The sequence below is a fragment of the Prunus avium genome, chromosome 8, assembly GCF_965620075.1.
Source record: "Prunus avium chromosome 8, drPruAviu1.hap1.1, whole genome shotgun sequence".
In the NCBI taxonomy this organism is placed as follows: domain Eukaryota; kingdom Viridiplantae; phylum Streptophyta; class Magnoliopsida; order Rosales; family Rosaceae; genus Prunus; species Prunus avium.
The window spans coordinates 10,860,735-10,873,114 of record NC_142291.1 but is presented as its reverse complement, the minus strand read 5'-3'; the positions used below and the strand labels follow the sequence as shown (position 1 = coordinate 10,873,114).

The following is a 12,380-nucleotide window of genomic DNA, read 5'->3' as shown; positions in this document are numbered from 1 at the left end:
TTGGACAATTCAAGTTCAATGGCAGTTCGTTCGTAATTGGAGTGGTGGGTGTATTCCGTACTTCTAGCGATTTTATTTCACTCAAAACTCACCAAATGACTCCCCCCACCATATTATGATGTTTCCCAAGTTTTGGGCTCGATCCGAAATAAATAGGTGTGGGAAATTGGACAATTCAAGTTCAACGCCAGTTCGTTGCTAATTGGAGTGGTTGGTGTATTCCATATTTCTAGCGATTGGATTTCACTCAAAACTAACCAAATGACTCCTCCCACCATATTATGATTTTTCCCATGTTTTGGGTTCGATCCGAAATCAATAGGTGTGAGAAATTGGACAATTCAAGTTCAACGGCAGTTCGTTCCTAATTGGAGTGGTTGGTGTATTCCACACTTCTAGCAATTGGATTTCACTAAAAACTCACCAAATGACTCCTCCCGCCATATTATGATGTCGCCCAAGTTTTGGGCTCGATCCTAAATCAATAGGTTTGAGAAATTGGACAATTCAAGGTCAACGGCTGTTCGTTCCTAATTGGAGTGGTTGGGGTAATTCATAGTTCTGGAGATTGGATTTCACTCAAAACTCACCAAATGACTCCTCCTACCATATTATGATGTTGCCCAAGTTTTGGGATCGATCCGAAATCAATAGGTGTAAGAAATTGGACAATTCAAGTTCAAAGGCAGTTCGTTCCAAATTGGAGTGGTTGGGGTAATTCATAGTTCTGGCGATTGGATTTCACTCAGAACACAGCAAATGACTCCTCCCACCATGTTATGATGTTGCCCATGTTTTGGGTTCGATCCGAAATCAATAGGTGTGAGAAATTGGACAATTCAAGTTCAACGGCAGTTCGTTCCTAATTGGAGTGGTTGGTGTATTCCATACTTCTGGCGATTGGATTTCACTCAAAATTCACCAAATGACTCCTCCCACCATATTATGATGTTGCCCAAGTTTTGGGCTCGATCCGAAATCAATGGGTGTAAGAAATTGGACAATTCAAGTTCAAAGGCAGTTCGTTCCAAATTGGAGTGATTGGTGTAATTCATAGTTCTGGCGATTGGATTTCACTCTGAACCCACCAAATGACACCTCCCACCATATTACGATGGTGCCCAAGTTTTTTGTTCGATCCGAAATCAATAGGCATCAGAAATTGGACAATTCAAGTTCAACGGCAGTTCGTTCCTAATTGGAGTGGTTGGTGTATTCCGTACTTCTAGCGATTGGATTTCACTCAAAACACCCCAAATGACTCCTCCCACCATATTATGATGTTGCCCAAGTTTTGGGCTCGATCCGAAATCAATAGGTGTGAGAAATTGGACAATTCAAGTTCAGCGGCAGTTCGTTTCTAATTGGAGTGGTTGGTGTAGTCCATACTTCTGGCGATTGGATTTCCCTCAAAAATCACCAAATGACTCCTCCCACCATATTATGACGTTGCCCAAGTTTTGGGCTCGATCCGAAATCAATAGGTGTAAGAAATTGGACAATTCAAGTTCAAAGGCAGTTCGTTCCAAATGGGAGTGGTTGGGGTAATTCTTCGTTCTGGAGATTGGATTTCGCTCAGAACACACCAAATGACACCTCCCACCATATTATGATGTTGCCCAAGTTTTGGGTTCGATACGAAATCAATAGGTGTGCGAAAATGGACAATTCAAATTCGACGGCCATTCGTTCCTAATTGGAGTGGTAGGTGTATTCCATACTTCAACCGATTGGATTTCTCTCAAAACACACCAAATGACTCCCCCCACCATATTATGTTGTTGCCCACGTTTCGGGCTTGATCCGAAATCAATAGGTGTGAGAAATTGGACAATTCAAGTTCAATGGCAGTTCGTTCCTGTTTGGAGTGGTTGGTGTATTAAATACGTCGAGAGATTGGATTTCACTCAAAACTCACCAAATGACTCCTCCGACCATATTATAATGTTGCCCAAGTTTTGGGCTCGATCCGAAATCAATAGGTGTGAGAAATTGGACAATTCATGTTCAACTGCAGTTCGTTCCTAATTGGGGTGGTTGGTGTATTCCATACTTCTAGCCATTGGATTTCACTCAAAACACCTCGAATGACTCCTCCCACCATGTTAAGATGTTGCCCAAGTTTTGGGCTCGATCCGAAATCAATAGGGGTGAGAAATTGGACAATTCAAGTTCAACGGCAGTTCGTTCCAAATTGGAGTGCTTGGTGTAGTCCATACTTCTGGCCATTGGATTTCATTCAAAACTCACCAAATGACTCCTCCCACCATATTATGATGTTGCCCAAGTTTTGGGCTCGATCCGAAATCAATAGGTGTAAGAAATTGGACAATTCAAGTTCAATGGCAGTTCGTTCCTAATTGGAGTGGTTGGTGTATTAAATACTTCGAGCGATTGGATTTCACTCAAAACTCACCAAATGACTCCTCCGACCATATTATAATGTTGCCCACATTTTGGGCCTGATCCGAAATCAATAGGTGTGAGAAATTGGACAATTCAAGTTCAATGGCAGTTCGTTCCTAATTGGAGTGGTTGGTGTATTAAATACTTCGAGCGATTGGATTTCACTCAAAACTCACCAAATGACTCCTCCCACCATATTATGATGTTGCCCAAGTTTTGGGCTCGATCCGAAGTCAATAGGTGTGAGAAATTGGACAATTCAAGTTCAACGGCAGTTCGTTCCTAACTGGAGTGGTTGGTGGATTCCATACTTCTAGCGATTGGATTTCACTCAAAACTCACGAAATGACTCCTCCAACCATATTATGATGTTGCCCAAGTTTGGGGCTCGATCCGAAGTCAATAGGTGTGAGAAATTGGACAATTCAAGTTCAACGGCAGTTCGTTGCTAATTGGAGTGGTTGGTGTATTCCCTACTTCTAGAGATTGGATTTCACACAAAACAACCCAAATGACTCCTCCCACCATATTATGATTTTTCCCAAGTTTTGGCCTCGATCAGAAATGAATAGGTGTGAGAAATTGGAAAATTCAAGTTCAACGGCAGTTCGTTCCTAATTGGAGTGGTTGGTGTATTCCATACTTCTAGCGATTGGATTTCACTCAAAACTCACCAAATGACTCCTCCCACCATATTATGATGTTGCCCAAGTTTGGGGCTCAATCCGAAATCAGTAGGTGTGAGAAATTGGACAATTCAAGTTCAACGGCAATTCGTTCCTAATTGGAGTGGTTGGCGTATTCCATACTTCTAGCGATTGGATTTCACTCAAAACTCACCAAATGACTCCTCCCACCATATTATGATGTCGCCCAAGTTTTGGGCTCGATCCGAAATCAATACGTGTGAGAAATTGGACAATTCAAGTTCAACGGCAGTTCGTTCCTAATTGGAGTGGTTGGCGTATTCCATACTTCAAGCGATTGGATTTCACTCAAAACACACCAAATGACTCCTCCCACCATATTATGATGTTGCCCAAGTTTTGGGCTCGATCCGAAATCAAAAGGTGTAAGAAATTGGATGATTCGTTACTAATTGGAGTGGTTGGTGTATTCCATAGTTCTAGCGATTGGATTCAACTCAAAACTCACCAAATGACTCCTCCCACCATATTATGATGTTGCCCAAGTTTTGGGCTCGTTCCGAAATCAATAGGTGTAACAAATTGGACAATTCAAGTTCATAGGCAATTCGTTCCAAATTGGAGTGGTTGGGGTAATTCATAGTTCTGGCGACTGGATTTCACTCAAAACACAACAAATGACTCCTCCCACCATATTATGATGTTGCCCAAGTTTTGGGCTCGATCCGAAATCAATAGGTGTAACAAATTGGACAATTCACGTTCATAGGCAATTCGTTCCAAATTGGAGTGGTTGGGGTAATTCATAGTTCTGGCGATTGGATTTCACTCAAAACACAACAAATGACTCCTCCCACGATATGATGATGTTGCCCACGTTTTGGGGTCGATCTAAAATCAACACGTGTAAGAAATTGGACAATTCAAGTTCAACGGCAGTTCGTTTCAAATTGGAGTAGTTGGGGTAATTCATAGTTCTAGGGATTGGATTTCACGCAAAACACTCCAAATGACTCCTCCCACCATAATATGATGTTGCCCAAGTTTTGGGCTCAATCCGACATCAATGGGTGTAAGAAATTGGACAATTCAAGTTCAACGGCAGTTCGTTCCTAATTGGAGTGGTTGGTGTATTCGATACTTCTAGCGATTGGATTTCACTCAAAACTCACCAAATGTCTCCTCCCACCATATTATGATGTGGCCCAAGTTTTGGGCTCGTTCCGAAATAAATAGATGTAAGAAATTGGACAATTCAAGTTCAAAGGCAATTCTTTCCAAATTGGAGTGGTTGGGGTAATTCATAGTTCTGGCTATTGGATTTCACCCAAAAGACACCAAATGACTCCTGCCACCATATTATGATTTTGCCCATGTTTTGGGCTCGATCCAATTGTCGTGGGCGTTTTTCTTTTTGTCATCTTATTCATCTGGATGTCTTTGTTTTTCCACGACCCCGTGGCGCAGCGTGACAATCGGGGCACACTATGATTAAATACTCCTAGAAAGCCTAGGATTAACGAAGGAATTAAAATAGGAAAATAACACAGTTACCAAAAACTTCAAAAACTAGATTTCGGGCTAGTAGACGACGTCGGATGCCCGAAAAAGCCCACGACTCATGGCAACGCAATGAGTTTTACTCACGACACCGTTGCCTTCGAATCGACGGTTCGTGGGCCCAATTCTGAGGTTGGAGCCCAGATCATCGGTTTGCCCGATTTGCCGTTGCACGCGAGTCGGTTCAGCTCCTCTCCAATAACTTACGCCATCTGTCCTACATCACCCCGTGGAGCTCGTCTCCAATTAACCGGGCACCGCAAAGGAACGAAAGCGAAAAAACAACAGGACTCCATGCCCACTGCCGAAATTATTGGGGTTGTTCTTAACGTTGTCAGTTTTTTCGTTTTTTTTTTTGGTTCAATTATCGTAAGGTAGCGCCCACATCCAATCAGAACCGGCGGTCGTAAGAGCGGCCATTTCAACTTTTTTAATCCTCTTTTTGGGATGTAAATAAATAACTACCAACATTTTTATCTACACATTTTCTCTTTAGTTCAAGACTATAGACAAATATATATATGTATATGTTACTTCGGCCGTGACTGGCCGTTTTTAATTCGTAAGTAGTGCCCCTTTTTGCCTAAATACAAGGGCCTTCTTTTCTGTAAAGCTAGACGTATATTGTTGTTTTAATTTGACCGCGCCATTCGCTTACCTCGGTCGCCTACCTCCCTTTTTTCTTCTTTTTGACCTTTTTGTCGTAAGTCCTCGGCGCCATCTTCTTTTGAACTTGCGCCGAGTTGTAGGCGCCGTGTTTCGACTGTTCTGAATTCTTCGATCCCCTGAGCATCATCTGCGAGTGAGCCTTCTTCTTTCGGCCACGTTGCCCGATAACTCGAAGGACTCGAACCCTTCGCTTTAATAGTTTATTAGGGCCATGGCCGTCAGCCAAGACATAAAGAGGCGTGCCCACGACCGGATTTTTTGAGGCGCGGCTGGCCCGAAAAACTTTAGGAAACAAGTTGCGCCGCTCGCTAGGTTCCCCTGGTAGGCACAGCCTTAGGTAACCGGGTGCCCCCGGTTCCCCCCGTATTACATCGTCTTTTGTGACAGGCCGGATGTGCTTGGATTGAAATTCTTGAAACAGCCTGCCCTGTTGCACGCCGTTTCGCGGCCATTCTTGCTGGGTCTTCTGAGCTACGGGCTCGGCCCCTGCGACCGAACCGCTTAATTTTAGGACCCCGTGTGTTTGACCGAGATGAGTTTGGTCCGTCGGCCCTCGAGGTGTGGCTACTTGGTTCTGCTGATCTACATCACAAAGGGAACCTAGGCGCGTTTGCATTGTCGTCTGACCGGCCGAATCGTGTCTTTGTAAAGGTAGCGCAGCGGCCAGGCCTTTAAGATCATTTTGTTGTGGTGACGTTTCGGTCACGTTGCTCTGGCCGAACTGTACCTGGTCGGCCAACGCGTGAGCTGGGCCGGGATGCTGGACCGTAGATACTGCAGGGCTACTCCGCCCTAATGCTTTGGCTAAAGCGTGGAGCGGGCCGCGCGTTGTTTTTGCCGGATAGGCTGGTCCAGAGTCCGTTCTCGTGGGCTGGTGCTGCCCCCAGCCGTCGGCAGGTAACAGAGAGCGCTGGCCGTATCCTGACGCTTCGGTACGGTCAAAGACGCCGAGGCTGCTGTTTTTGTCGCAAGGTTCGACCCCTTCATGCTCTCGGCTTCTTTGTCCAGCTCTAGGAGACGCCGCGGGCAAGGCTGCCGGCATCTCCTCTTGGAAAAGTGTTCACAATTCGGAGGAGAGTCTATCCATTGCGGCCATGAAGGATGTCTCTATCCTGTAGGCCTGCTTGGACATCAGTTCTCCCATCACTGCTTGTTTCTGTATGGACTCGGCCATGCGGTCCGTCGTAATTGGAACGCTGGTTTCCACCATAACTTTTTGACAAGAGTCCCACCGGGCGTGCCAAAAGTGTCTGCCGCGTAAATCTCACGGCCTGGGTTTCTGGCCGAGGAGACGTGCGTTGACACGCGGTTTCCTGCTTTTGGGTGCGGTGCGTTTGTGCGCGGGCGTGCCAGCACGATCTACCGTGCGTTGAGTCGTTGATGAGTACTGGATGGGTAAGTGGTGCACCTGTTTGAACTCGTCTTCTAATCAAATGATTGTTGTCGAGAGAGGAACTGGTCTCGGCCGTTAGGTTCACGGCCTGAACTACAAGGCCGTTGAGTGATGGTGTTGGTGGCGGGTTTTGGGCGGTGCTCCGGCGCGCTGCTCAGGGGGCGGCGGTCGTGTGATATATGGGGTGAGTGAGCGAACAACAAGGATGGTGCTACGGCGCCTTGAAAGTCAAGGGTCGTATGATATATTGATGAATGGATTTTCCTTACAACCTAACACTACTCCTAGGAAAGCAAGTAAAGATATTGAAAGTGCATTACAGGAAAAAATAAGTTGCTCCGTGGGAGGCTTTGTTTTGGTGTTGAACCCTTTGAATGTAGCTCGAGCCTTTTATTTATAGGGAGAGTCCCTGGAGGAGTAATCGAGGCTGAAAAATCTGCATGGTGGAGCCTGATTAGAGCAAGTGGGCAGTCTAATCGACATTTGGGATCGTGAAGTATGGTGGTGTGACCCTATAAATCCTGGTGAATCTCGGCCGCCGTTCTCGATCGTGGGTTCTGAGCTTCTGGCCGTGGAGACGCATTTATGGCCTGGATAGCTGGTGAGATGACCTCTCAAGCTGTCAGAATTGTTGTGAGAATGTCCACGTCTAATCACTCTGAGTCTCATCACCAAATCCTGACTCCAGTCACTTCCCACCTTCCCTCATGCATTAAATGCTTACTTGTGGCCAGTGGGTTTGCTGCATTAAACAGGCACTACTTCATTAAATGAAGCCTGGGACCCTGTTGTCACGTGATGATTTGCCTTTAATGCTTTGGCCGGAATTTGCCTGGCCTCGGCCTCGGCCTGCGCTTGAGGCCGAGATGATCATGCCTTAGCATTTCTTCTTTTATCTTCAGGAGGGCGAGCTACCCTGGCGAAACGCCGCGTTTTGGCTTTAACGAGTAAGGGCCGGGGCCGAGAAAAGGGTTTCCCTCGGCTAGCTCATGGCCGTGATTTATTAGGCACAAACAGACTCGATGCCCACTGCCGAAATTATTGGGGTTGTTCTTAACGTTGTCAGTTTTTTTGTTTTTTTTGTTTTGGTTCAATTATCGTAAGGTAGCGCCCACATCCAATCAGAACTGGCGGTTCGACAGGCCTGCGCGCGACACAATGTAGGGGTGGCGACGACAAGGCCTGACAGGCCATGCCATTTCATGCGACGGCATCCCATGTCATGCGGGGGGGCGTTGGATAGCCAACCCATGGTCATATGGCATGGCTCAAACGTGGCTTATATACTTTTAGGCGTTATAAGCTAACGGATGCGATCATACCAACTCACATGCACCGGATCCCATCAGAACTCCGAAGTTAAGCGAGTTTGGGCGAGAGTAGTACTAGGATGGGTGACCTCCTGGGAAGTCCTCGTGTTGCATCCCTTCTTTTTTTGCCTTGTTGCCGTATCAATTGTCGTGGGCGTTTGCTTTCCGTCATCTTATTCATCTGGATGTCTTTGTTTTTCCACGACCTCGGGGCGCAGCATGACAATCGGGGCACACTATGATTAAATACACCTAGAAAGCCTAGGATTAACGAAGGAATTAAAATAGGAAAATAACAAAGTTACCAAAAACTTCAAAAACTGGATTTCGGGCTAGTAAACGACGTCGGATGCCCGAAAAAGCCCACGACTCATGGCAACGCAATGAGTTTTCCTCGCGACGCCGTTGCCTTCGAATCGACGGTTCGTGGGCCCAATTCTGAGGTCGGATCCCAGATCAGCGGTTTGCCCTATTTGCCGTTGCACGCGCGTCGGTCCAGCTCCTCTCCAATAACATACGCCATCTGTCCTACATCACCCCGTGGAGCTCACCTCCAATTAACCGGGCGCCGCAAAGGAACGATAGCGAAAAAACAACAGGACTCGACACCCACTGCCGAAATTATTGGGGTTGTTCTTAACGTTGTCAGTTTTTTTGTTTTTTTTTTTGGGTTCAATTATGGTAAGGTAGGGCGCACAGCCGATCAAAACCGGCGGTTCGGCAGGCCTGCGCACGACACAAGGTAGGGGTGGCGACGACAAGGCCTGACAGGCCATGCCATTTCATGCCGGGGGGGCGTTGGATAGCCAACCCATGGTCATATGGCATGGCTCAAACGTGGCTTATATACTTTTAGGCGTTATAAGCTAACGGATGCGATCATACCAACTCACATGCTCCGGATCCCATCAGAACTCCGAAGTCAAGCGAGTTTGGGCGAGAGTAGTACTAGGATGGGTAACCTCCTGGGAAGTCCTCGTGTTGCATCCTTTCTTTTTTTGCCTTGTTGACGTTTCAATTGTCGTGGGCGTTTGCTTTCCGTCATCTTATTCATCTGGATGTCTTTGTTTTTCCACCATACTTCACGATCCCAAATGTCGATTAGACTGCCCACTTGCTCTAATCAGGCTCCACCGTGCAGATTTTCAGCCTCGATTACTCCTCCAGGGACTCTCCCTATAAATACGAGGCTCGAGCTACATTCAAAGGGTTCAACACCAAAACAAAGCCTCCCGCGGAGCAACTTATCTTTTCCTGTAATGCACTTTCAATATCTTTACTTGCTCAACGGCCTTGTAGTTCAGGCCGTGAACCTGACGGCCGAGACCAGTTCCTCTCTCGGCTACAATCGTTTGATTAGAAGACGAGTTCAAACAGGCGCACCACTCACAAATCCAATACTCATCAACGACTCGACGCACGGTAGACCGTGCTGGCACGCCCGCGCACAAACGCACCGCACCCAAAAGCGGGAAACCGCGTGTCAACGCACGTCTCCTCGGCCAGGAAACCCAGGCCGTGAGATTTGCGCGGCAGACACTTTTGGCACGCCCGGTGGGACTCTTGTCAAAAACTTATGGTGGAAACCAGCGTTCCAATTACGACGGACCGCATGGCCGAGTCCATACAGAAACAGGCAGTAGTGGAGGAACTGATGTCCAAGCAGGCTAACAGGATAGAGACATCCTTCATGGCCGCAATGGATAGACTCTCCTCCGAATTGCGAACACTTTTCCAAGAGGAGATGCCGGCAGCCTCGCCCGCGGCGTCTCTTAGAGCTGGACAAAAATAGCAGCCTCGGCGTCTCTGACCGTACCGAAGCGTCAGGATACGGCCAGTGCTCTCTGTTACCGGCCAACGGCTGGGGGCAGCACCAGCCCACGAGAATGGACTCTGGACCAACCTATCCGGCAAAAACAACGCGCTGCCCGTTCCACACTTTACAAAGACACGATCCGGCCAGTCCAACGACAACACAGACGCACCGAGGTTCCTACCATGATCTAGATCAACAGAACCAGGTAGCCACACCTCGAGGGCCGACGGACCAAACTCATCTCAGTCAAACGCACGGGGTCCTAAAAGTAAGCGGTTCGGTCGCAGGGGCCGAGCCCGTAGCTCAGAAGACCCAGCAAGAATGGTCGCGAAACGGCGTGCAACAGGGCGGGCCGTTTCAAGAATTTCAATCCAAGCACATTCGGCCTACCGTGAAAGACGGTTTAAAAAAGAGAGAGCTGGGGGCACCAGATTACCCAAGGCCGCGCCCGTCAAAGAAACTTAGCAATACGCGCGATGTATTTCCTGAAGTTTTTTGGGCACGCTGTATCTCAGAAATTTCGGCCTTGGATATAACCCCTTATGTCTTGGCCAACGGTCATGACCCTGGTGAAATATCAAAACAGAGGGTTCGATTTCCTCAAATTGTCGGGCAGCATGGCCGAGTGAAGAAGGGCCACTCGCAGATGAGGCCCACGAGTTCAGAGAATTCAGAACAGTCGGTACTCGGTGCCTACAACTCGGTGCAAGTTCAAAAGAAGATGGCGCCGAGGACTTACGACAAAAAGGTCAAAAAGAAGAAAAAAGGAAGGTAGGCGACCGAGGTAAGCGAATGGCGCGGACAAATTAAAACAACAATATACGTCTAGCTTTTCAGAAAAGAAGGCCCTTGTATTCAGACAAAAAAGGGGCACTACTTACGATTTTAGAAACGGCCAAGTCACGGCCGAAGTAGCATATACATATATATATATTTGTCTATAGTCTTGAGCTAAAGAGAAAATGTGTAGATACAAATATTTGTAGTTATTTATTTACATCCCAAAAAGAGGATTAAAGAAGTTGAAATGGCCGCTCTTCCCCCGCTTAGACCCCTTCGCTGAACATTCCCCAGATCAGGCAGGTGATCTTTCTCCAAGCAATGTCCCCACCATTAATGTCCGCCTGCCACCTCACTCGAATCAGCTTTCGCTCGGCCAGGGCCTTCTTCGTCTCGGTTGCGGCCTTGAGGATTCGCTTGGCCGAGGATTTCAGTTCGTGCCCGGTCGCGACCGCGCCGTCTTGGCGTTGAAGTATGAGATCTCGACGGGCCTGGAGCTCGGCAATCTGGGCCTCAACCTGCGCAAGCTCTTCATTTTCTCGTTGGACGACGAGATCATTTTCTTTCAGCCGAGCCATGGCAGGTTGAACTTGCTCTTTAATCACCTCCAGATCTTGCTCGAGCGAGCTCCCCTCGGCCATCCGCATGACGGCTTCAGAATACCGGGCGATCATCTCCTCGCCTTTGGCCAGGCGGGCTTGCAGTTCATCCAGTTGAGCCGAGTCAAGCAGACCGAGCGCCATGGCTGTATCCAAGCAGGACCTAAACTCCGAAATCGCCCCAGCAGCGGTCATCTGCCGAACATCAAGGAGAAGGAACTCCCGCAGCCGTTCGAGAACGGTCTTGGAATCCTTGTCCAAGGGAGCCGAGGCCGAGCTTCCCCCTTCCTCGTGGAGGCTGGCGTATAACTCGTCGAGGTCGTCAGAGGAGGTGGCTTCCTGAACGTAAGAGGGAGTAAGGGTAAGAGACAATTGACTGAGATACAAAGGGATAAGCAAACAGGGGAAGGTCGAATACTCACGGGGAGCGAAAGGTCGGTCATGACCGCCGAAGTAGTCCGCAGGAGACTCGGCACACTCTCGACCGTGGCTCTAGTCATCACCGACTCGGCCACGACTATCGAGTCTTGGAACGACGGCATAGGAGGCATGGTCGCGGCAACCATGGTCAGCGGCGGCGACGATTGGGGAGGCTAGAGGCAAACAAATCCGGTCAGAAACGTAGAGACAGGTAAGAAGAAAACGACAAAACCAAGTATTTTGAAGGCGGATTCTTACCGAGCGAAAGGAGATACCGCTTGGGCGACAAGGGGCGGACGTCAAAGGCCCACTTGGCACGTCCACAGCAGGCTCGTCGGTGGACTCGTCGGTCACTTCCTCGGCGGCTTCTTCATGGGCCTCCTCGCCGTCCTCGTCAGCGGCCTCTTCGTCAGCTCCCCCAGCGGCCTCTCCGGCGACTTCTTCGGCGAGCTCTTCGGTCACCCCCTCTGCGGCCTCCTCGGCAGGCGGCACCTCTGCGATCGCAATCTCAGCATCCAGCGCCTCGGCCACTTCCTCGGCAGTAGCCGCCTCTTCAGCCGTCGTCTCTGCGGCTCCCGCCTCCTCGACCACCATGTGGGCAGCGGCCGCTTCCTTCGCAGACGGCGCCTCGACCGTGGCCTCTTCTTCGACTATTACCACGTCCTGAGGAAAGCAACGGATTACCAGAATGCACAAAAAACGGGGGAAAAGGACGCTAGGGAGTAATACTTACGATCGCAGGGGGGGCCTCACTCTTCACCTCTGCCCTCCGAGGAGGTA

General features: G+C 48.6%; 2 non-coding genes across 2 annotated transcripts; both read left to right on the top strand.

The window, feature by feature from the left end:
- The first annotated feature begins 7,983 nt into the window (after positions 1-7,983).
- LOC148292262 (5S ribosomal RNA) lies at positions 7,984-8,102 on the top strand. Its single transcript, XR_015827553.1, has one exon. It is a non-coding gene; the product is annotated as a 5S ribosomal RNA (ribosomal RNA).
- A 754-nt stretch (positions 8,103-8,856) lies between these two features.
- LOC148292261 (5S ribosomal RNA) lies at positions 8,857-8,975 on the top strand. The gene has a single exon (XR_015826994.1). It is a non-coding gene; the product is annotated as a 5S ribosomal RNA (ribosomal RNA).
- Positions 8,976-12,380: the final 3,405 nt, after the last annotated feature.